Source organism: Pinus tabuliformis, chromosome 1_1 (assembly GCF_031772625.1).
Source record: "Pinus tabuliformis cultivar Carrire ecotype Pingquan chromosome 1_1, CPIR1, whole genome shotgun sequence".
Taxonomy (NCBI): Eukaryota; Viridiplantae; Streptophyta; class Pinopsida; order Pinales; family Pinaceae; genus Pinus; species Pinus tabuliformis.
Genome location: NC_142297.1, coordinates 831,247,163 through 831,274,511, shown reverse-complemented (window position 1 = coordinate 831,274,511; position 27,349 = coordinate 831,247,163). Strand labels below are relative to the sequence as shown.

General features: G+C 36.6%; 1 pseudogene; it reads right to left on the bottom strand.

Moving 5' to 3' along the window:
• Positions 1-5,420: 5,420 nt before the first annotated feature.
• Positions 5,421-5,539, bottom strand: LOC149216692 (5S ribosomal RNA; annotated as a pseudogene).
• Between the last annotated feature and the right edge of the window lie 21,810 nt (positions 5,540-27,349).

Genomic DNA, 27,349 nt, shown 5'->3' with positions numbered 1-27,349 from the left:
GCATACTCTAATAGCGATTTCCCAATCATGACAAATGCCCTTACAATTTCTTTCTATACTATTGAACCCCTTCCATCACCTTTTGATTCGTTTTCAAATCACTCTTCTATTGATCTTAGAGTGATGTACTTTTGCATCATTAATTTGACCTATAATGAAATAATGAAAAAAATTGTGTATGTAGATGTTTTAATGCAAAACAGAAATTTCCCCTCTCAAACAAGCGGTTTCTTAAATAGTAGCACGAGGTTTCCTAAATAGAAACGCTATGAATTTTCATTGATTATGATTGTTATAAAATATAAACAAAACATTGGTGATAGCAAACAAAATTTCATTCCTTAACCCCTAATCAACTAAGCAATTCAAGAGATAAGACACCAATGTGTTCCAATGACTTTCATCCATCCAAGGAAATCTTATTACGCATTTAACATATCACCAATGTGTTCCAATGACTTTCATCCCTCCAAGAAAATCTTATTACGCATTTAACATATCTAAAAACATTAATGGAACATATAATAACATCAATAAAACTTTATTTTGTTGTTTAATTATAATGTTAAATCACTTATCACATCTACCCTTAACCCTTTTAACATCAATAAAACTTTATTTTGTTGTTTAATTGTAATGTTAAATCACTTATCACATCTACCCTTAACCCTTAACTTGTGTTAAATTAGCAAAACTTATATTATTGTAAATTACACAACATGAAAAATCTAAAACCTCTTTCCGGTACATTCAATTCATTTCATCCCGTCCCAACGCAACTCCATCAGATATCCCGTCCCAATGCAACTCTTTCCGGTACATTCAATTCATTTCATCCCGTCCCAATGCAACTCCATCAGATATCCCGTCCCAACGCAACTCCATCGGATATTTTGCATGGACAAACCACCTAAACAATTCAAATCAGGCCATTAATGAAATTAGTTGAAAAGAACATTTGCCATGACCACATCCATGAAGGAAAAGTTGCGCCCTAAGCTATCAAGGTTTTCGACTCGACGGCGTACTCTACTTTGTATTTATTCAGTACTAATGTTGTTTTTAACTCTTAAACGCTGAGAAAATGGAATAATGTGTACTTGTTTGCCGCTGATGGCTTGAGGACATGAACTCTGTTTTCTCTTCCACGTCTCAGCTCGTCTTCGCTAGTCCTCCGCACACGAGCTGACGAGCTCAGCTTGCACTTGGAATGGACAGTGTTCAATTTGGTGCAATTATTTGGATGCAACCTTTAATTTGCAAAATATACAAAGATGAGATATAATGATAATCATTTCATACTGCTATAGTAAAAAGAAAAAAACAACGATTTGAGACAAGAGTCCAAGGAATATAAAAACATTTAGTGGAAAATGAACAATAAATTAAGATAACTCAATGGAATACAATGGGAATTGGCATTCAGCGTGGTGGCATGATTTAACTCCCATTCTCAGCTTAGTTTCTTCAATTATAATTTAAGCTCCGGAAGATTTAAATTCGATTCAGCCACCAACCTTAAAAACTTTAACCCAGATCCAACAAATATAGAAAATCATTTAGTGGAAAATGAATAATAAATTTAGATACCTTAATGGAATACAATAGGAATCGACATTCAACATGGTGACATGATTTATCTCCCCATTCTGAGCTCAGTTTCTTCTTCAATTATACTTCAAGCTACAGAAGATTTAAATCCAATTCATCCTCCAACCTTTAGAACTCTTCAAATTCACATATACAACACACAAGATATATGACATGAAACAGACACGAGAAAGCAACCACAAATAGGCACAAGAAAACAACAACAAATAATTCACAAGGATCACATGGGAAGCGCTTTCATACACCGACATAAACAAACGTGACAAAGACCAAAACATAACATAGATAGAGGAAATGTAACAAGATAAAGGAGTTGAATGTGAATAATCAGAGCTGAATGTAACTTCCTTTCTCTGTAACAACTTTCTTTGATTTGTATTTCAATAAACAAATTGCTCTATCTCGAACCTACTTCTCTCTCTCTCTCAACTGATATTTGAAATTCAATGGAGAACATTCAATAATCATTCCTAAAATGAAGTTAAGTTAGATTCATTGCATTCCAATCTGCTCTATCAGTTATTTTGCATGGGCAGGCCACCTATAAAAAGAAATAAAAATTCATATCAGACCATTAATAAACTTAAATGAAAAGCACATTTGCTATATAGATGACAGAGATTAAAGGAATATAGTAAACATATGAAGAAAAAATGCGGAATCTAAAAATGTGAAGAGTATCATACATATCACCAAACTAATCATTCGCGTATCTACCAGGGAAACCATGATAGAATCGCCCCATTCTTCCAACCCAGGATAGAATATGCCCTGGATGTCGTGTCATTGGGCTCTGGCATGGCACAAAATTTCCCACGCACAAAATTTCATCATCTAGAAGCGGAATCGGGGTGGCAATCCAGAGCATTGAAGAGAAACCATTATCAACACTGTTGCTTCAGCGACCTAACCTAGCCCTGAGATATGTCATTAAGGCTCGTCCGTTGATCACAACATTGCACAATTATTCATCATCTTTATTACTGGGGCTTTTGTACTTCGCGTGACGACGTGGTGCCAGGATTTGAGAGTCCGAATGGAAACAGAGGTTCGCAATAAAAAAGGTTTTGAAAGTTCCTGACACAAAAATCGAAATGTAGCCATGGCAGGGGTACAATCCACAGGCTCAATTCTGCTTTTAACACGCCACGACCCACGCTTCTAAAAAAACGTGTCTGAGGAAAAGCAGGCATTAAATGCTCTGGTTAATATTAAAAGGAAAGCTCTAAACTATATCAGCGGCTCGGATTGCTTTTTCCGAAAATTACACGAAGTCAGTGACATTTTTAGGGTTGTTTCTTAACCCCATAAAACGAAGGGGAAAACTCGCGGAATACTTAAGAAAGGAACTCAGTTAACTTTGTTTTTATTCAGTAATAATGTTGCTTTTTAACTCTTAAAAGCTGAGAAAATGGAGTAATGTGTAGCTATTTACCTGGAGATTTCGATTTAATTGTGGGTATACACTGACGAGAGGTATATATGAGTCTATAACATGGCAAATAAGACTCACCATAAAGCAAAGCTTTTGTACTCAACTCAAGGAGCCTTATTTGCTATGCTATAGATTCATAAATGAGCCTGGGAAGGGATCGAAACAAGTACATTATTTAGTGGTAGACATATATTAACCAAACACATTTATAAGTCTATAGTGTGCCAAATAAGACTAGCCTTGCCTTATACGTCGGTAGCTCATCCTTCCCACACAAGCGTTGACAAGTTCAACTCGCTCTTGGATTCTCGAACTAGATATTTTCCTCTTTAATGCACAAAGAGCATTTACATTAATATACAAAAATAAGATTTAATGATAAATTTATTCATAAGGATATAAACAAGGGCTACATAGTAGCTAGTACCTGCCGTTTAAATAGAGCTCAATTAAATTAAAAAATAATAAAGAAAAATATTTCATCACAAAAATAAAATAACTAATAAACATTATATTAAGTATGTCCTCCCAATTAATCACATGTTATAGAATGGGTCGACGTTTCAAACCAACTAATATGGTTCATCCTTGGGACAAATGGTTCATCACCATTTGTCCTCAAGATGAACCACATTAGTTGGTTCCAAACGTGGACTCATTCTATAACATGTGATTAATCCTGAAGACATAATTATTCTCTATATGGATCACAAAGTCTGAGATCAAACATTATATTGTTGAATGCAATCATCTAAAATTAAGAAATATGATTAACTAATATTGTTTATATTAACATACATACATTTTATGTTTTTTTAATATATATTTTTATTTTTTATTAATATATATAATTTTTTATAATTAAATTTATTAAAATATGTTTTTTATATAGAGAAACATCATATTAAATTGAAAATATGGAAAAAATATATATATATAATTAATGAAAATATAAATAATAATAAAAAAGAAAAAATTAAAATCAAAAAGTTAAATAAAAAGGAAATAAATCTAAAAATTAATATCGTTTACAAATGGAAGTTACTAAAAAATCTATAGAAAGACTTCAACCATCACTTTACAAAAAATGAACTTAAATAATAATAAAATTTGAATTCCTAATGTTAAACTATACAACATAAAATTTTGATAAAAAACAAACTAAAACAAAATGAAATGCTTGATACCATCCCTGAAGCACCTATAATAATAATAATAATAAATGTATAAAAATAATAATGAATTTAAAAAAATAAAAATAAAGAATCACCAGTTTAAGCCTATTCAAGGAATATAAAAATATTTAGTAGAAAATGAACAATACCTCAATTGAATACATCAGGAACTGGCATTCAAGGTGGTGACATGATTTAACTTCTCATTCTCAACGCAGTTTCTTGAATTATGTTTCAAGCTCCAACATATTCAAATCTAATTAAGCTTCCAAACTTTAAAACTTTACAATTTCACATATACAACACACACAAGACATATGACATGAAACAGACACAAGAAAGCAACCACAAATAATTCACTGGGATCATCCTTAAAAACTAGGTTCAGGGAGATTCATTGCATTCCAATCTAGAGTTATCTGCTATTTTTGCATACCCAAAGCTATAATGTAACAACCAAATATAAACATGTAATTAATCTACTAATTAACATCAAGTTCAAACTATGAGTAGCAGTTACCTATGGTTGAAGTCTGCTTACTGCAACAAGGATTTGGGGATGACTCTCCACCCAACCGTAGGCTCAATTGTGCAAGGACTTGCTACAACTGGCCACCTCTGAGCCCTTAATCAACGTACTACTGCCAGTGACTCCTCTGTCTTAAAACACTATTCTCCCAAGAGAATGAATGATAGAACCTTGGAATGATGGAATAAGGTTCGCATTTTGTTCCTCAAATTCACCTTTAAAATTACTAAAATATGTTATTTGATATTGTTGTGTCCAGTGCAACGCAACTGCCTTAATTATTTGGTTCTACCATAGATATTAACTATATGCAACTTTGGAATTACTTGTATTGTCTGCAACTTTATAACAATGCTTCACATAGCAAGAGAAACAATTTTCTACTGTTATTCAATGCTTGATGTTGTAAAGCATTAGTGTAAGTTCCTCATGCTACATTAAAAGTAAACTGGATGTATCCCATTGATGAACTCAATTTCAATATGTATCTAGTATTTGTTTGCAATAAAATAAATTGGAGAGAACATCTAAAAGGAGAAGGTTTCTGGTCATTAGGAACAAAGTATTATATATTTGTTCTTGCACATGCAAGAAGGAAATCTGTGATACAAAAAAAATAGTCTTTTAAAAGATTGAAAAGTACCCAAAGAATAATAAAGTAAAAGGGGGGAGGGTGCAACAATAATACTTCCTGGGAGGTCGCCCATCCCAGTACTACTCTAGCCCAAGTGCGCTTAACTGCAAAGTTCTGATGGGATCTGGTGCATTAACGCTGGTATGATCGCACCCTCCCACTTCAAAGGGCATTCCGGGTGCTCTTTTACCAAGAGCCAACTTGAACACCACACATTTAAATTTTCCATGGACAATGATGGTAGTAGTGTTTCCAATTGTCTCAAAATTTAAAGTAAAGATACTATTTAATGAGCAAGAATCTCTTGTCCAACTTGAAGAAGGGTGAATTTACGATAAAACAATCAAGTGGTATTGAGTTATGAACTTGATGAGATAAGAAAATATTTTTTGTGGATGAAAATGATAATTGTTAAGTGATGTATGTATAAGTCAACATGGATCAACAAACCCTCATGCAAATAAATTAAGCATGATATAAAATTAAATCATGATGACCTAGTGTTTATATGCAATTGCCTATAGCGGTATTAGAATCAGTTAGCCAAAGGGTAAATGGATGTAAAACAAAGGGAATTTAATTCTGAGATAGATGATTAAAAAAAAAATGATTGCATAACTACTAATATCTTAACAATGAATTTCACCAGAATTTTCTTGGGGAAGGAAGAATATATGACGAGAGATTAAGACTCAAGATGATGAGGCTCATGTGATATTTAACGATGTACTTAGATGCTTATACCTATGGTGTAAATGGTCAACTTCCTAGTTGAAAGAAGTGGAAATGATTATTGTATCTTAATGAAAACATAACACTAATAACAGTGATGAGATAACATAGATCCTAGATGGATGTTGATTAATCTTAGTTCATAGTTGAATGACTGTAAAGTAAATGAAATTGATTTTTCTGATGAATCATGATAAGAATGCTTATAGAGTATTATTCTATATTTGATAAGTATTGAGATGTTTCTCATATTGATGATATGATGGTATAAGGGTAATCATGCACATGTGGTTCATATTTATATAGTTGTTACAATAGTGATGATGTATCCTTAGGATGATGATGATATGCATAGGCATTATGATGTTAAGTCAAGGTATATTGACATATTCATTTACTACGTGATGATAGGTATTTAATGTTAAATACTCATGATGGATATGATATGCATAATGTGGCATAGGAATTATGATGCTATAATATGAGGTTTATTGACATGTGATTAGTCATGATATGTCTTTGATGCAAATATGTTGAAGTTATAACTTATGAGGGTATTTCATAAGGTGAAGCATGTGATAGTTGCATACAAATTTATGACATGCATGAGCATGTAGTTTGTTATTATTCATAATGTTGCGATTAACAATGATGAATGTTCTCATGATGACATGCAAGACTTGGCATGTGGATTATTTTCTATGATACTATGATGGTATGGCTAATGCATTGGTTGCATGTTGAGGTGTGATGATTCACACGACTCCACAAATGGGCCGAGAGGGCCGGTTTATTTGATGATCTCGTGCGAGCCTGAAGGAGAATAAGTAACACCATATGGGCTGGGGACAAACTCAATCAACACTACATATGCCAGTGGTTCCTTTATCTTGTGTAGCTTTTGATGGATAGCTCTTGTAGGGCTATGGGACCATCTTGAGGAGGCCAAGTGTCTGATGTTCTAGGCTAGGTGCCTGTTATTGGATTGGGATGTCGAAGTATGGTGGGGGTGTAAGGAATTTGATGCCTGGGGCTGTGCGCTTTAATAGTTGTGTAGGGTGTGGGCCATCCTTGTGAGATGCCCGGAGTCATTGAGTACCATACCGGATGCCTGCCTTGGGGCAGATGAGGTCTGAGTTAGGTGCGAGCCTTGGGGCCAGCCTTGGACTGGGATACAGACCGAGTCAGGAGAGGTATTCCATCATTTCTCACCATCTATTAAAGAGAGCAAACATTGGAAGGGGAACCACATGCACACACTCCATGTGTCTACATGCAACTTTAGTTCTTTCTTGTTTTATGTCTTTTATTTTTACTTTTTGATAGCTTTACTGATTTTCACTGCTTTTCTTGTTTTATTTCTTTTTATATTTATTTAGCTTTAGTATTGCTATTTATTATTTTATTATTTATTTACTATTACTAATTTTTTAGTTATTGTTTATTATTTATTTTCTTGTATTTTAATATTATATTATATTATTTATTATTTATTATTTTTATCATTATTATTATTTATTATTTATTGTTTATTATTAAGGGACATTACATATAAAATGAAATAATAATTCATATGAGGCCATTGATAAAAGTAAATGAATTCGCTGGAATGAAAAGCACATTTGATACCTCAGATAACCCTGATGGAATCACCAGGTTTTTCCAATATCACCAATAATGTGAAGGCGAATATTCCCAGAATGTGGTAAAATTGTTGTAATAACAATATATCCCGCAAACCACTAGAAATGGAATTGGGGAGGATTCAAGAGAAACTTATCAACATTGCGCCTTCAGATGAGGCATCAAGGATCGCTCGTTGATCACAACACTGCACAATTATTCTTCATATTTATCATATTTATTATGGACACAGGGTTTTCTCACCTCGGCGGATGACTCAATGCTCGGATTTGAGCGTCCTCGTGAGAATAGAAACATAAGTCCGCAACAGGAAAATGGTTTTGAGAGTCTTGGTACAAAAATCAAAAGTAAGTTGTGGTTAAGTGTACAATTCACAAATAGCAAGGAGTAAAGGATCTTGTTATGGAGAAATTTCATAAAAAGATATGGGGAAAAGATTTGGGTAGAAAGAAGAAATATTACATTGAAGAATTCAACCCTACGTGTGATTTACAACAAAAATAGTTCATTGGAGCTAGCATTTCATGGAGAAACATTTCATTTTGGAATGTGATGCATTCAAAGACATTAGAGAAAGTTATGAGAGCATGTTAGCTTCAATTTTTTGGCATTGTCTTTTTAGCGAGGAGATTGTTGGAAGGTTGAGTCAGCTCAGCATCAATTTGAATCGGAAAAAGACTAAACTATAAAGAACGAAAAACAAGAAACTAATGGTCTCATAGACTATTGTTAGTCTCGTGAACCTTAAAATATCATTTCATTTCATTTCATAGTTTATATCAGACCCATTATACTTTTAACACGGCACAGCCCATGCTTCTAAGAAAAAGCATCGACCACTACGACATCGCACGTATGAGAAGGCACTGTCATTAAATGCTCCTCCGTTGGATCTTTAAAAGGAAAGGAAATATCTAATCTATGTTGATTTCTCGACACAATGACTCTATCAAACTCTAAGACTCGATCTCACTTCGAATGCCACAACAATGAGCTTTACCCTCGTTATATAGGAAATGAGAGGGGACAAGCATCACTGTAGGCTATCAGTGGATTGACCAAAAGGTGGATGGAATCATTGCTTTCGGGTAACGCCAGAGCGACATCTGCACAAGGATTCCAGTCTGGAAAAGTAAATCTTTCGAAAAGTGATTATGACAGAACAAGGTGGATACTTTTTATCAAAGCCCACGAGAAATATAATACCGACAAAACAAAGTGGATGCTTTTCATATATCAAAAGCCCATGGGAAAATATAGTGCATGGATTATTTACACAGTGGAGGCTTTAGTACAGCAAAGCCCATGGGAAATATGGTCATAATTAAGCCCTTATGACTGGTTTTCATTATTACACTATGGATGCTTTTAATGGAAAGCCCATGTGAACCGTTAGATTACTGTTAGTTCAAGGAATCTAGTTCTTTTATACAATTGTTCATCCCAGGCTTTTGTATATATCCTGCGGACAATCATAGGTTTTCCCAAAACAATCTGATATTTTACTTTAGTCAAAACTAGCCACTCTAAATGTTCTCTCATGTATTCTTTGAGTGAGTAGTTTATATTATGAGATGATGACCATTCTCCTTCTGTCATATCTTTGACAGTTTTGTAGATAGGGTGAAATCATTCTTCAAGATGTTGTTCAATACATAAATTACAATGGCTTTTGCAATATTGCTCATGCCATACTAGATCCATTGCAGTTCTGCTAACATCATAATCAGTCCACCAATCTCTGAACCATTTTCATTGTTGGTATCCTTGGTAGTGGCAAACTGTGCTAAACTTCAGTTTTGTGTAATGTGTTCCTACTTTGTCATCAACATTGAGGAAGTCCCACCAAAGCTGTTTGTAATCTGCAAAATTGTACACAGTGGCCGGAAAAATAATTTTTGGGTCATTTCTTGGCCATCTAGTAGCAGGCTGAGTTCGAAAATGTCCTGCCTCATTCGAGAGATCTCTTGTTCTGTAGATGCAGATGAATCTTTCATGTATGGCCGTGCTGGGTCCCCCATGGTATCAGATGGTCCCAATATCATGAAAATTCTGTTCCAAAGCTTGTTGTGCAATATCGGCATCTCTCCGTGCTTTATCATAAATCATATCATGAATCCACTTGCTTCCTTTAGGGTACACTTTCCTTTTTGGTACAAAGTGTTGGATGTCAGTGTGAGGTTGCAAGTTGGCGTCCAATACTTTCGTATTTCTGAGCTGCCAAGTGGGTTTCCAATTTCTTTTATATTCTTCCCAGTCTTGATTATCTGGGATAGTCCTTAGTACCTCTTGTCTTTGGTTCTGATCCCACTCAGTGACTATCATCATGACATGTTCTCGTGCTTCAATATATTCCCTGCTGAGAAAATCAGGGAGACTGTTTTCTTTACCTTTAATGTGCTCAACTTGAAAATCAAAGTTTGCAAAAAGTGCTTGCCACCTGGCAAACTTTGCTTCTTCGGCTTTCTTGATGTCTTTTGTCAATACTTTCTGTAAAGTTGATGCATCAGTTCTGAGTAAAAAAGGTTTATTAATGAGATATACCTCAAACTTACTGATACAATTCCATGTTGCCTTGACTTCTTTTTCTATTGTGGAGTAATTATGTTCCTCTGGATTCCATACCCCAGATGCAAATTGAACAATTTGTTCATTATCTCCAACTCTCTGCTTTAAAATACCTCCCCATCCAACATTACTTGCATCTGATTCTACAACCTTGAATGCAAGATCATCAGCAACATATAAAATAGGCAAAGATTTTACCTTGGCTTTAATGTTCTGTACTGCTTTTGTATGGACATCTGTCCAATCTGGAGGATTTTTCTTCAATATTTTATTCAGTATCCTTCTGTCGCTTGCACAATACTGATAGAAGTTACTGACATAATTGAGACAACCTAAGAACCTTTGCAGTTGATTCTTATCTGTTATGACATTAGGAAATCTATCTGCAAATTCTAATGCATCCTTTTGCAGTGAAATCTGTCCATTGTAGATTGTGTGTCCTAAAAATTTGATAGTGGTTTGGAAAACCTCTATCTTTTCTAGCTAAGCACTAGACCATTATGCTTAACTAAATTCTTAAATATATTTACATGCTCGGGAGGATCCTGAATGCTTTTAGAGAATATCAACACATCATCTATATATACAATATGCCAGTCAAAATACGGCTTAAAAATATTGTCCATTACCTTTTGGAATTTTGATGGCGCATTATTTAGCCCAAAAGGCGTCACATTCCACTCGTAGTGGCCTGCTGGTATGCTGAAAGCAGTCTTGAACTTATCCTTCTCTGTAATGGTGACTTGCCAAAATCCTGCCTTCAGATCAAGCTTAAAGAAAATCTTAGCTCCTGCTATCCTTCTGATTAAATCTCCTTTATGGGGTATGGGATAGGTATCATCTGCTAAGACTAAATTCAGAGGCTTATAATTAATTACTAACCTCGGGATACCTCTGATCTGTTCAACTCTCTTGTTCACGTAGAACCCATAACAATTCCAAGGACTGTTTGATTCTCTAATAAATTTTCTATTACAGAGCTGTTGAATCTCTTTTTCACAAAGATCTCTATATTCTTTACTCATAGGAATAACTCGGCTCTTATAAGGCTTACCAGCATATCCTTCCTTGTAAGGGAGCTCAACTATATGCTGCTTTCTATGCCAAAAAGCATTGGGCTCTTCAGAGCAGCATTCTTCTTCAATTTTCTTTTCCGGACTGGAATCCTTGTGTGGATGTTGCTTAGGCTTTACCCGAAAGTAATGATTCCATCCACCTTTTGGTCAGTCCACTGATAGCCTACAGTGATGTTTGTCCCCTCTCATTTCCTATATAAGGAGGGTAAAGCTCATTGTTGTGGCATTCGGAGTGAGATCGAGTCTTAGAGTTTGATAGAGTCATTGTGTCAAGAGCTTCTCCTGCTCTGCAACTGCGGACATTCAGTCTGATCTACTTGCATCACGAGAAGAACTCAAGTCTTTAGGTGATCTGAGAAGCCTGTGTATCAGTGTGCTAGGCACTGGTAAGAACCTAAAGTGGCCAGATCAATTTAAAAGTCTTCGAGTCTGTATATGAGTCCAGTCATATGCTGAGGCAGAGCCTATCTTTCGCAAGGTAGCCTTTGGTATTGCTTGTTCTTTGCGAACAGCATAAAGTCCGATAAACGCGAAGATAATCAATCTCTGATAAGGAATCTCTCTGTGAAAATCTTGATATCTGTAGAAATTTTGAATAATATGACACTTATTCACAGATATTATCACGATTATACACTATTTCGAAATACATGCATAATACATAACCTCCTCTACGTTGATCATCAATTTTGCGGAATTAAAAACAATGAAACATCAATCGCATGCACACATTAACACAGTATGTAATCCGGGGAAAACATAGAGCTGAAAACCCCACACTATCTATATATTATAATGATTAAGAACATGTAACAATACATAGTACAATACTTCTCACAAGTACTCAGCACTATCTCCACCTGTTACACACAAACTAGCTCAGATCTGGATCAATCACAGGTTCAAATCTCCTCCGCTGCTTGCCTGCCTTCACTGCGCAATCCTACATGAGAATAGATGAGAATGGTTGAAGCAAACTCGTATTTCCCTTGGCTGAACCACACAATCCCCATTGGCAATACTCAATCAATGCATGTGCAAAATCTCATGCACAACTATAGTCACAACTGATAGCAATCTCAACCTCTAACACCTGTCTCCATTGAACTGTCCATGCACTGAGTTAACTGATGTATTCTTTATTTGCTTTATGAGTTAATAATTAGTGAATTAATTAATAATTAATTCACATCACTCATCACTATTGTATTCTGCAGTTAGACTAAATACAACTAGTTCAACCAAGTCAAACTGAACACAACTCCATCAACTCTTCAATCAACTCCACCAAACTCAATCACTTGAGTTCTAACTGAAGTCCATCATGCAATAGCTCAACTAACCCATAAGAAAAGCGTATTTCCTTCTGACAGCTGCATGTGCCACATCCGTAGCTCGAAATGAAGTGCTCCAAGAAGATAAGATTGTTATAAATCTGATACCACTTGTTATAGCTCTGATACCACTTGTTATAGATCTGACCCAGAAATATATGATAACAGAAATAAACCCAAGAATAATAAGATTGAAATAGATAGAAATGATTCTCTTTATTGATCAAACCCTTAAGGTAGGGCAACACCATACATTCACTCCTTAAGGAAGGAGAACACTCCACAAGCCATATGCATGTTCATACAATAATCCTTGACACTCTCCATGTGGAGTCTCTAGCCTCTATATAGGCCCCATACATACAATACCATGGGTCATTACCATGGTTCCCTCATACCATCAACTAATACCATGGGCCCATTACATTATTAATAACTACTTGTGGTCCCTTACATGATATGGGTTAACCACCTTATTTAATACTATGGCCCATCCCATTATTACATTATTACCTTGGGTACCTTCCTTGGTACCCCATATTATCCTCCCTAGGTATATAACATTCCACCCCCCTTAGCATGTTTCGTCCCCGAAACATGAGAAGAACACAAATAATAAGATCTACTCAAAAGAGTAGTCCACTGGTACCATGCACGTGCATCTAGCCATCCAAGAGAAAGGTGAGCCCTCGATCTCGCTGGTGTCTCGCTCGCTTGAGATGGAAGTTGACTGTGGCAACTCTTCTGTGCTGATGTGTAGTAGGTGGATCTTCGCTCCTTGCTATCCATCATACAGGGGTTGTTGTCCATGTGGCTAATTGGTTGCCATCTTGTTGGTTGTTTTCTTGCGGGGTGATGTGGGTGATGATATGTTGAAGTTTTAACCTACGGTGTCTTTTTCTTTAATTCAAATCCTTATACACTAGAACATCCTCATTATCCACTTGTGTGTTTTCAATGTGTTTTGCTGGAATTTGAAATTTTTTTACCAAATTAACATTGATGAAATTATGCTTGCAACTCGGATTTATAGACACAATGATTTTCTCCTTCTGAATCAATCCATGAACCTGCAATACAGAGATACCAGCAAAAAATAACCCTTTTGGTTCCTTGGTTTCCTTATTTCCTGTAAAAATAAAATCTTTGCTAGGTTGTGTGTCTGTCTGTGTGAGCTTATCCACAAGATTAGATTTACGGTCAAAGCGCTCTATAAGAGCTTTTTTGAAGGCATCCCAAGTAAAAAACCTTCCATTGGAACGTTGATGCTCTTGCCACCATTGTTGTCTTTCATTGTCCAAGTACATGCTTCCCACCATAAGCTGAGTCTCATTATCATAGACTTGATCCAAATATTTCTCCATTTGTGCTAGCCATCTAGCTGGATGAGAGCCATCAAATTTATACAAGTCCCTCAAATTCCGATCTAGGCTCGCCATCACAAAAAATATTGGCGAAAATTTGAAATGGTCACAATTCCGTCAATATTGCTCAAAATCCCTCTTATAACCTGTTTTTAGAAATGGAACAATCATTTTGCATCTGTCCATGTGGTAGAAATCTTGATCCAGGCACTTGGAATTTCAGATCTGTGCTGCAACTCTCCCGCCGTCACCAAAATTTCTGCAAAAAAGAGCTGATTTTAAATAAGCGATATCTCCCTCATCCGGACTCCGATTCGACTGATTTTTTTTTTGAATTTGGGTATTTTTTCACAAAGAATACAGATATACAATTAGATTTTAAAGGTGTTGCACCAAGACTTCCAAATCTGTGCCGCCAACTCGCTGCCCTGAAAAATTGTCTGCAACCCCACTGATTTTTAGATCAGCGATATCTCCTTCATCCGGACTCCGATTCAACCGATTTTTTTTTTGAAATTGGCTATTTTTTCACAAAGAATACAGATCTACAATTAGATTTTGTAGATCTTTCACCAAAACATACATATCTGATTTGCAAACTCGCCGCCCCCGAAATCCTTCAAAAAATTAAAAAAATTCTCCCCTTGTGCCCAAGAAAGTGCTCTGATACCACTTGTTATAGATCTGACCTAGAAATATATGATAACAGAAATAAACCCAAGAATAATAAGATTGAAATAGATAGAAATGATTCTCTTTATTTATCAAACCCTTAAGGTAGGGCAACACCATACATTCACTCCTTAAGGAAGGAGAACACTCCACAAGCCATATGCATGTTCATACAATAATCCTTGACACTCTCCATGTGGAGTCTCTAGCCTCTATATAGGCCCCATACATACAATACGATGGGTCATTACCATGGTTTCCTCATACCATCAACTAATACCATGGGCCCATTACATTATTACTAACTACTTGTGGTCCCTTACATGATATGGGTTAACCACCTTATTTATTACTATGGCCCATCCCATTATTACATTATTACCTTGGGTACCTCCCTTGGTACCCCATATTATCCCCCCTAGGTATATAACAAAGATAATGTTTATAGTCCAAATATTATTATGAGCTAATAATATTTGACTGTTCTATTTTTAGCTTGGCAGTGTAAAAATAGACTTCGCCCATATGTCTAAAAATAGAAGTCCATCTATTTTTACCAACATGACCAATCATCCACAAATAACATCCTGCAACTCATAGACCATGATCCATATGTCTAAAAATAGAATTTGCGCCAAAAATAGCCTGCGGGCCCACTTAGTGAAGGCGACTTCTTTTCACTAAGCTCCATCATCTTGTTGCATTTTGAACACTCCCTCTCAACAAGATATGGATTATCTGCAACCCCTATCTTGCAACTTCTGGAATGTTCTACATGCAACACATTTTCCCGGTCCACTTGCTCCAACAACACTTGGAACAAAAACACTCCCAACTGACCACTCTGTTGGGCTAAGAACATACTCTGATGCTGAAGCTCTACCTGTTGCTGACAAGTTCTCCCTCTCTGACATCTGTGCTACTGCAACATCTCCATGCATCTCGCACCATTGCACACCTCTCTGTGCCACCTAGCACTGTGCAAAACACTTGTGCCTCTCGCATTACTGCAGCCTGCTAGCTTTGCATTGTCCTGGGATTCCCTACACTGTTGCTCTCTCTGCCGTTCCATCTGCATCTGTCTCTACCCAATCAGTCAGTTCCTGCTACTCTACATCAGGGCTCCCGTAGCAAGGTCTCATCCAAGAGGTTGGGTACCTCAAGGATCCTACCCCTCCTCCTTGCGACGACCAATCCACATCACCCCACCTCCTACCTAGAGGTATGGCTGCATGTGATCCCTCAGCCCACCTGGCTCGAAGTTTCCCCCTATTGGAGGTCTCTGCATGAGTAGATGTCTCTACTCGATCTCCTTTCAGATTTCCTTGTTGTGGCTGCTCCATAACCTCCTGAAGCTGCTGCACCAATCGTGGCTCCTCCGCAATCATCTGAGACTTCTTCTAGCTCTGCATGTTGATAGGTAATATACGCTCCCTCTCAACGATCAAGTCTCCATCAGTTTCCTCGTTGTTCAAGGCTTTGCATGCATCTTGAACCTCAAGAGCATATAGGTTATTGATCCGTGAACCAATCTGCTTCACCTGTCTAGTGATGATGTGTCTAAGGAAAACCTTTCCCTTACTGAAGACTACATCACAGCCTCTGTCTTCCAGCATCGCGATCGACACCAAGTTTCTCTTTAGTCCTGTTACATACTTGACATCGGTCAAGGTAAGGCGAGCTCCATGCTCCCTCTGAAAAATAACCGTGCCTACACCTAAGACACTATACTTCTCATAATTACCCATCGCTATGTGTATCTGGAGATCTTTCTCCTCCAAAGTACTGAACAAACTCTTGTCACCGGTCATGTGGAAAGAAGTTGCACTGTCAAGAAACCAACCACTTCCCACCATGGATGAAACCATGCATGCGAAGAGTGTGAAATCCAACTCAAACTGTGAAGCAAGTGCCTCACCTTCAAATCCTTCCCTGGATCCCTTCTTGGATTTCCTCCGTGGACAATTTGTAGCATAATGGCCCACCTCATGACAACGAAAGCATCTCACTTTCGATTTGTCAACCTTCTTCCCATCATTGGAAGAACTGGATTCAGAAAGAGAACCCTTCTCCTTCCCCTTCTTTGCTTTACTCGCTAAGGCACAATTCTCCTCATCATGCATGCATGAAGAACTGTCTCTGGTGCTCCCTCTGATCTCGTCCTGCACAAGATCCGACCAAAGTCTCTCCCATCATGGCAATTTCTCCCGACCATTGACAGAGTCCTGATAGGAATGCCAACTCTTCGGAAGACCAAGGAGAGCCAAGCTCACCAAGTCCTCATCATCGACAGTCACCCCCACACTTCCCAGCTCATTCCGGCGCTGGGTGAACTTCGTGAGATACTGGGGAATACTGTCTCCATTCACACACTTAATGTTTCTAAGTTTATCCTTGAGCGCCAACTTCCTCTGGTCGCTCTTGCTTTGGAATAAATCTGTCAACTCTTTCCACATCAAGTATGGAGAAGCCCTTCCATGCAGGTTGGACACAATGTGATCCTTCACGCCCTCCAACAGAATCCTTCGACACTTTGCTGTCTTGTTTTGCCAAGCCACAACTTCAGCAGCATCAATAGGCTTTGGGACCTCAGCCTCTATGAACTCCTTCAGCCCGTTGTCATCTAACACTGCCGCCATCCTGTCTTTCCATGCAATATAGTTCGAGCTGCCTTCAAGAGCATTCTCCAATCGCAATCCGTTGAAAGACATTTCAACTTTGACACCAAGAAAACACTACTGCAAATTCAAATTCCACCAGCTCAAAACTCAACCGCTTCTGATCTAAAATTCGTGAGAACAAAGTATTTCTCGTACAGAGATTGATTGTATGGGCTTTTACCAGATATCTCACCTTCCAAAAGAAGGATGAATCTAGAGGCTACCTGGCCCGATTACAGACTCTGCCTGAAGAAATAGAATGTAATCACTTTCTGAATAATAGATCTGATGATCAACTCTGCTCTGATACCATGTAGAAATTTTGAATAATAGGACACTTATTCACAGAGATTATCCCGATTATACACTATTGTGGAATACATGCATAATACATAACCTCCTCTATGTTGATCATCAATTTTGCAGAATTAAAAACAATGAAACATCAATCGCATGCGCACATTAACACAGTATGTAACCTGGGGAAAACATACAGCTAAAAACCCCACACTATCTATATATTATAATGATTGAGAACATGTAACAATACATAGTACAATACTCCTCACAAGTACTCACCACTATCTCCACCTGTTACACACAAACTAGCTCAGATCTGAATCAATCACAGGTTCAAATCTCCTCCGCTGCTTGCCTGCCTCCACTGCGCAATCCTGCACGAGAATAGATGAGAATGGCTGAAGCAAACTCGTATTTCCCTTGGCTGAACCACGCATTCCTTATTGGCAATACTCAATCAATGCATGTGCAAAATCTCATGCACAACTATAGTCACAACTGATAGCAATCTCAACCTCTTAACACCTGTCTCCACTGAACTGTCCATGCACTGAATTAACTGATGTATTCTTTAGTTTCTTTATGAGTTAATAATTAGTGAATTAATTAATAATTAATTCACATTACTCATCAGTACTATATTCTGCAGTTAGACTAAATACAACTAGTTCAACCAAGTCAAACTGAACACAACTCCATAAACTCTTCCATCAACTCCACCAAACTCAATCACTTGAGTTCTGACTGAAGTCCATCATGCAATAGCTCAACTGACTCATAAGAAAAGCGTATTTCTTTCTGACAACTGCATGTGCCACATCTGTAGCTCGAACTGAAGTGCTCCAAGAGGATAAGATAATGTTTAAAGTCCAAATATTATTATGAGCTAATAATATTCGACTGTTCTATTTTTAGCCTGGCAGTCTAAAAATAGACTCCGCCCATATGTCTAAAAATAGAAGTCCATCTATTTTTACCAACATGACCAATCATCCACAAATAGCATCTTGAAACTCATAGACCATGATCCATATGTCTAAAAATAGACTTTGCGCCAAAAATAGCCTGCGGGCCCACTTAGTGAAGGCGACTTCTTTTCACTAAGCTCCATCATCTTGTTGCATTTTCAACAATATCCATTTTGAAATAATGAGTACACTATTCCGCAATTGAATACCTTGAATATTTATATTGTCTGCTATGGTAGTAGTTGTCTTTGAGCTTTCATCCGAAGTTCACAGGAAGTTCATCAAAAGTTTGCCAAAGGAACGAAGGGACGCCAAGGCCGTTGTTAGGCGTTTTTAAGGCCATGAGAGCGAGAAAGTTCTGACTAGGTTCACGCTGAGTTCACCACTAGTTCACCAGGAGTTGGCTATCAAAGATAAACAAAGAGACGCAGCAAGTAGCAAGCTTGTGACAGAAGCCCCTGCTTAAAATTGGTATCAGAGCCAGTAACGTCTGGTTCAGAAGGTCGGTATTCTAAATCTTATACTCATAAAGAATGGATTCATTCTGGAAATCAGTTTCTTTCCGTGAATTAGAAGAGAGAGAATCTAAGGCTGAAGAAAATCCTTTGAGAGATATGTTTGCTTCAAGTTCCAGTCGTGTCCTAAATAGTGCTGAACTTGAGTATGAAGAACCCCAGCCTTCTGCCCGTTGGGAACTACCTGCTATAGCTCCCTCAGAAGTATATAATGATATTTCTGTATTTCATTTAAAAGCTGCCACTAGGATTAGCATCAAAGAGTCTGTGAGTCAAATCCAAGAAAACTCTGATAATATCCAGACCATTTCTCTGTTAAATCCAAAAGAGTTACAGGCAGAGGCCAAAAGACTAAAAACAAACTATCTGCATTTAGGATGCATAAGAGTAGGAGTCAACCCTTTGACACACCAAGGGTTAAATACTTATGTGTTAGCCACTGTTCGAGATCTGACACACAATAAGTATACTGATTCCTTAATTGGCGGAATTGTTGCTCCATTGTCTCATGGCCCAGTCTATTTTGACTATTTTCCAAATTTCTCTATCTACACATTTGATGAAACCATTGATCAGATCCTATAGCTTCAGATCCAAACCACTGGTTTCGATATGCATAAAAAGAGAAATAATATTGCCATTCAAACCAAAGGCTGTTTTCGACATACTAATACTTTATGGCCAACCATCCGCCATACTCCCAGTCGAGATTCCAAATCTAGTGTTGTTGTTCTGACTGATCCTAAAAATAAGAAAATAGAACACCAAACTATCAGATGGGAAGACTTGACATTCCCTGAGCACTGGGTAATAAATAATCCTAAGCCTCTCATGCCAAAGAAAATTACCTCAGTCGATATCACAAAGAATCTATCTTCTGCAATCATATCCTTTCCCAGAAGATCCACTATTGACCGTCGAGGTATTGAAATCATCTGTAAACAGAGTAAATATTACAGAGACCCCTCCACTATAGATACTGTTTGTTTCAGTTCATCTTCCTCTTGTAAGCATATTTCTTTATTTGAGTTAGCACAGCTTATAAATTTTTCCTCTTTAGAAGTCAAATGTATAAAGATTCAGGATCCTATTAGGCCTATCAACAAGTTTCCAGCATTGTCAAAAGAAGTATAAAGATTCAGGATCCTATTAGGCCTATCAACATGTTTCCAGCATTGTCAAAACAAGTATAAAGATTCAGGATCCTATTAGGCCTATCAACAGGTTTCCAACATTGTTTCCCAAGGAAGTAGCCACATCTTCAGAATCTGAGGCTACAGAAAAAGTAACTATTGCATCCTTATTTAAGGATGAAGAAGAAAAATAAAAAGAACAGAAAGATCTTGATACACAGATCTTTCCCATTTATGAACCTCTTGAGCATAGGTTCAGTAAGTATCCAACACCTGATATTGAAGGTAAAGGTAAACTTCCTGAAGCCCATACCTTTTTCCCAGAGTCCCACAGAGAGTGGAACATTGACAACATGAGTGTTGGTCAAATCAGACAAATGATTGATATGATGTATACAGAATATAAGCTTATGTGTCTGAGAGGGAAAAGTGAGATTGATGCTTGCAGGACTATTATTCAGTGTTTTACAGGAACACTCCTCAGGTGGTGGGAGACAGAGTCATCTCCAAAGCTTATTGCAAAAATGGAAGAAGAAGTTCTTAAAGATGAAAATGGAGATGTCATACATAATCCTGATGGCACGACTACCAACAATATGATAGGAGCATTGACATCAATGATCCTAGAACATTGGTGTGGTAGCAAAACAAAAATTGCAGATAAAAATGAAGTTATTCTTATGAATCTGAAGTGCCATAAAATGTCCCAGTTTGAAGACTTCCACAGAGATTGGATGCAACGAATTTATGAAGTCAGAGATTCAAAGAACTCGCTATGGAAACAAGTTTACCTTGCAGCCCTGCCGTCCAGGTTCGTAGACTACATCCGGCTACAAGAAGTCTTCCAATTACCTTTTGAATCTTATACATGGGGAGAAATATATGCCCATATTACAAAGACACTGGTAAGTCTTTGTACCAGCTCAAAAGTCAATAAATCTCTGGAAAAACTTTCCAGATTACCAGATAAGAAGTCCATTTGCAGTAAGTATGGACTGACAGCAGATGATCCTTTGGTAAAAAGGAGAAAAGCGAAGAAAAGAGCAAAAAGAGAATTTAAAGAAACATTCTACAAAAATCGTAGAAATTATCCAAAGGATAGAAGGAAATATCCTAAGCAAACCCGAGGCCAAACCTCCAGAAGAAAAAAGGGATATTATAAATATGTTCCAAGAACACATTATTACAATCCTTCAGATATTCATCTGCATTCTCAAAAACAAGAGAAATGGAATAAGCTTACTTGTTGGCTATGTGGACAGAATGGACATACTTCTTCCAGATGTCCAGAAGGTGAAGCTTCAAAGAGAAACAAAGGCAAGAAATCAGAAGCCTTTGTTCAGAAAGGGAAACAAGTCAAGCAGGAAGGAAGAGGACCAATGCAGTGCATGAAATGTGGTTCTCACACACATAAGACAGAACCAGGGAAAATTTTAAGAACCCCCCCAAATTTACATGTATAATAAATGGGCGAATCTCCATGGTATATAGGAAAAATGGAAGGTGATTTTATCAATAATATGATATGTATATATAATTTTTTGGCGAATCTCTCACCAGGCATGGCGAATATTTTACTCAATTATAAAATCTTGTGTTTATTGAATACACAAATGAAATCATTGCATTTCTTTAAAATATCTTTTGAAATCAAAATTACCGAAATTACATATGGATAACCTAGTGGGTGTAGGATAAAATTCACCCGTGCCGTTCACAGAAAGCATGAGAAAACACCTAACACTATATATAAAACCAAGAAAAATTCAAATTCATCACTTCTAGGGACCTCGTAACCACCTTGCCAATACATAATTATGATCCTGTTTGAAATTAGAAAAATTATCCAAATTGCAATCTGTTTACTCCACTTCTAGGGACCTCATAACCACCCTGCCAATACACAAGTATGTTCCCATTTGCAATTAGAAAAATTACCCAAATTACAATCTGTTTACTCCAGCATATGTTAGAAAGTTATAGAAGGATGACTAGTGCAATCAATCCATTCCTTTTAGCCCTGGATTTGTTTCAGTTTAAAACAGAAGTATACAAATATACTTGTCCAATGTCTATTCTTTAACCATTCACCTTAAGATGTTTTTACAATATAATTTCCTAAGTCTATTTAATATCTTCATTATCATAAAAACCAACCTATATCCATCTTAACTCCACATCTACACTCTTAGGTGAAATCTATTTATCCCTCTGAGCACTTGGTAGACCCAGAATTAAGATGTATCTAAGATAGAATCTCCCCTTTAAATAGTCTATGCTCACATGAATACCATGGGTCAATACCATGGGCTATCATAAACCTAGAGCTTAGAAATTACTATTAGTAATTTATAAAAATTAATAAAATTAATAGTTGATTTTTATTTTATTTTTATTTTAACTAAGCTAAAATGTTTAACATACATTAAATTACAACATCCATTTTTACTCTTGATCGGATCAAATATTTTTTCACTCTATGCTAGTTTGCATATCACGATATTTGATACCTCTCGGGGGTTAGTAGATCCAGAGTAAAGATGGATCTATGTTGGTTTAATTCCCCCATTTAAATAGGCTACATTCCAAGTGAATACCATGGGTCAATACCATGTGCCATTTTGGTGAATACCATGGGTCAATACCATGTGCCATTTTTATTTTTATTAATACTAATATTAGGGTTAATAACCTTTTTTTGCATGGTATTATATTTATATTAATTTACCATACCATTCATAAATACAAGGTGACTTATGGAGTAAATATAAAAAAATATTTTATTTGTTTACCATACCTCTCGCTTATTTATATTTTTATTAATTTACCATATCTCTTTTACAAATATGGTATTTGGCCCATAGGATTCACTTAAATAAAACCTCTTTCTTGAGCCTTCATAAATAGAATGAGGGTTATGGACTAAATATAAAAAGAGGTTTTATTTATTTACTATGTGTCTAGTTTATTTATATTTTTATTTATTTACCATACCTTTTGAGTAAGTATAAAAAGACATTTTATTTATTTACCATACCTCCACTTTACTTATATTTTTATTTGTTTACACCCTTGCATGTATATAAGGTGACTTATGGAGTAAATATAAAAAATGCTTTATTTATTTAATATACCTCTCATTTATTTATATTTTTATTAATTTACCATACCTCTTTTATAAATATGGTATTTGGGCCTTTGGCCCATAGGATTCACTTAAATAAAACCTATTCTTGAAAATGGGTGAATGGATTCACTTAAATAAAACCTATTCTTGAAAATGGGCGAATGGAAGGCTGTAACTCCTAATTTCAAGGGCTAAATTTACCTTTTTTACCCTCTCCCTTAAAATAAGGTGGGCTATTTGAGGTGATTTGTAAAAATGTACTATGATACAAAATATTCGCTCACTAAAAATTTAAAACCCCTTAATTTCGCCAAAGGGCGAACATTCGCCCCTAAAATCACCCCTAGACAGAATGTTGTCCCAATGTTGTGATCAGAGAATTAGCTCAGCAGCACCAGATTGAAGAATCGTCTTATGATTCTTTCAGTTCTTCTTCTGCAGAAGAACTACAAGCTCATATACAACAATATTCAGATTCTGATTCTTCAAAGTGTTTATGTTCTGAATCTGAAGAATGTGCCTGTCAAGTTCACTATGATTCTGATTCAGAATGCTATAGTGAATCCAGTGAAGAAGGGAAAAACTCAAACCCCAAAAAGAAAAAGTTCTCATGGCTGCTACTGAAGAAGATGAATTGAAGATTCTATCCCAGATATGAGCCATGGAGGATGGAGAAATGAAAAATCGCTTGACTGAAGCATTCATGGATCAGCTAAAATCCAGCGCTTCAAAGAGTTCAGGTAAGAAGTCTTTATTTATTGATGCTTCATATGAAAGAAACACAAAATCATTTCAAAGGCATCAACAGAAACCTGACAGAGTGAGATCACTCACTCTAGGAGAAGTGAGTCGTGAGATTCACAATCTCAAAACAGAAATTTCTGCAATGAAATCTCAGATTGCAGAATTGAAGAAAGGAAAACAGGTGGCCAAAGAAGAAGCAGAAAATGATCAGCCATGGGATACTGCTCAATATAGCAGTAATCAAGAAGTTCAAGTTGCTGAAGGAATTAAAGATCCAAACTTTGGATTCAAAGAGATGAGACTTTTAACCATCTCTTACCAGCAACATCATGTCAAAATTGACCTCTGTATTAAAGGGGAAATGTTTGAAATGATTGCGCTCATTGATTCAGGCGCAGATATAAACATCCTCAATATAAAGACCATTCCAGCTAAATATTGGGTTGCTGCAGAAAGAAAAGTGGTAGGTTTGGGTAACAAAAGCTTTTATACGAAATACCCAAAGCCTCTCTCTGTTTTGAAAATCATTGTATTAATCTGAAATTTGCAGTTGCAGACATTCCAGTCGATTGCATCCTTGGAAATGTCTTTTTGGCAGCAGTAGAGCCTCATGGCTCACTTAGGCTCAAAGGAGGAAAAGCTGGTTATTTCATATCAGTCCCCACATCTAAAGGGACAAGAAAGAGGATTGAATTACCATACATTTCAAATCCAAGAATTTCCACAATGGTCCAAACTGTGCAAAATTTGGACAGAGCCGAAGCAAGATTGTCAGATCTGAAAGATCTGAAGACTACACTCAGAATAGAAGAACAACTCAAACTTCCCCAAGTAAGAAACAAAATTGAAGAGCTGAAAAAGCAAATTGAAGAAGAATGTTGCTCTGAAGAGCCCAATGCTTTTTGGCATAGAAAGCAGCATACAGTTGAGCTCCCTTACAAGGAAGGATATGTTGGTAAGCCTTGTAAGAGCCGAGCTATTCCTATGAGTAAAGAATATAGAGATCTCTGTGAAAAAGAGATCCAACAGCTCCTTAACAGAAAATTGATTAGAGAATCAGACAATCCTTGGAACTGTTATGGGTTCTACGTGAACAAGAGCGCTGAACAGATCGGAGGTATCCCGAGGTTAGTAATTAATTATAAGCCTCTGAATTCAGTCTTAGCAGATGATACCTATCCCATACCCCATAAAGGAGATTTGATCAGAAGGATAGCAGGAGCTAAGATTTTTTCTAAGTTTGATCTGAAGGCAGGATTTTGGCAAGTCGCCATTATAGAGAAAGATAAGTTCAAGACTGCTTTCAGCATACCAGCAGGCCACTACGAGTGGAATGTGATGCCTTTTGGACTAAAGAATGCGCCATCAAAATTCCAAAAGGTAATGGACAATATTTTTAAGCCATATTTTGACTGGCTTATTGTATATATAGATGATGTGTTGATATTCTCTAAAAACATTCAGGATCATCTCAAGCATGTAAATATCTTTAAGAATTTAGTTAAGCATAATGGTCTAGTGCTTAGCAAGAAAAAGATAGAGGTTTTCCAAACCACTATCAAATTTCTGGGACACACAATCTGCAATGGGCAGATTTCATTGCAAAAACATGCATTAGAATTTGCAGATAAATTTCCTGATGTCATAACAGATAAGAATCAGCTGCAAAGATTCTTAGGTTGTCTCAATTATGTTAGTAACTTCTATCAGGATTATGCAAGCAACAGAAGGATACTGAATAAAAGCTTGAAGAAAAATCCTGCAGATTGCACAGATGTCCACACAATAGCAGTATAGAACATTAAAGCCAAGGTAAAATCTTTGCCTATTTTATATGTTGCTGATGATCTTGCATTCAAGATTGTAGAATCAGATGCAAGTAATGTTGGATGGGGAGGTATTTTAAAGCAAAAAGTTGGAGATAATGAACAAATTGTTCAATTTGCATCTGGGGTATGGAATCCAGCGGAACATAATTACTTCACAATAGAAAAAGAAGTCAAGGCAGCATGGAATTGTATCAGTAAGTTTGAGGTATATCTCATTAATAAACCCTTTTTTACTTAGAACTGATGCATCAACTTTGCAGAAAGTATTGAGAAAAGACATCAAGAAAGCCGGAGAAGCAAAGTTTGCCAGGTGGCAAGCACTTGTTGCAAAATTTGATTTTCAAGTTGAGCACATTAAAAGTAAAAAAAACAGTCCCCCTGATTTTCTCAGTATGGAATATATTGAAGCACGAGAACATGTTATGATGATAGTCACTCAGTGGGATCAGAACCAAAGACAGAAGGTACTAAGAACTATCCCAGATAATCAAGACTGGAAATAATTTAAAAGAAATTGGAAACCCACTTGGCAGCTCAGAAATACGAAGTTATTGGACGCCAACTTACAACCTCACACTGACATCCAACACTTTGTGCCAGAAAGGAAAGTGTACCCTAAAGGAAGCAAGTGGATTCATGATATGATTTATGATAAAGCATGGAGAGATGTCGATATTGCACAGCGAGCTTTGGAATAGAATTTCCATGATATTGCTACCATCTGGTACCATGGGGGACCCAACACAGGCATACATGAAAGGTTCATCTGCATCTGCAGATTAAGAGATCTCTAGAATGAGCCAGGACATTTTCGAAATCAGCGTGCTGCTAGATGGCCAAGAAATGACCCAAAAATTATTTTTCTGGACACTATGTACAATTTTGCAGATTACAAACAGCTTTGGTGGGACTTCCTCATTGTCAATGACAAAGTAGGAACACATTACACAAAACTGAAGTTTAGCACAGTTGGCCACTATCAAGGATACCAGCAATGCAAATGGTTCAGAGATTGGTGGAGTGATTATGGTGTTAACAGAACTGCAATGGATCCAGTATGGCATGAGCAATATTGAAAAATCCATTGTAATTTATGTATTGAACAACATCTTGAAGAATGCTTTCACCCTATCTACAAAACTGTCAAAGATATGACAAAAGGAGAATGGTCACCATTTCATAATATAAACTACTCACTCGAAGAATACATAAGAGAACATTTAGAGTGGCTAGTTTTAACTAAAGTAAAATATTATATCATTTCTTGGCCATCTAGCAGCAGGCTGAGTTTGAAAATGT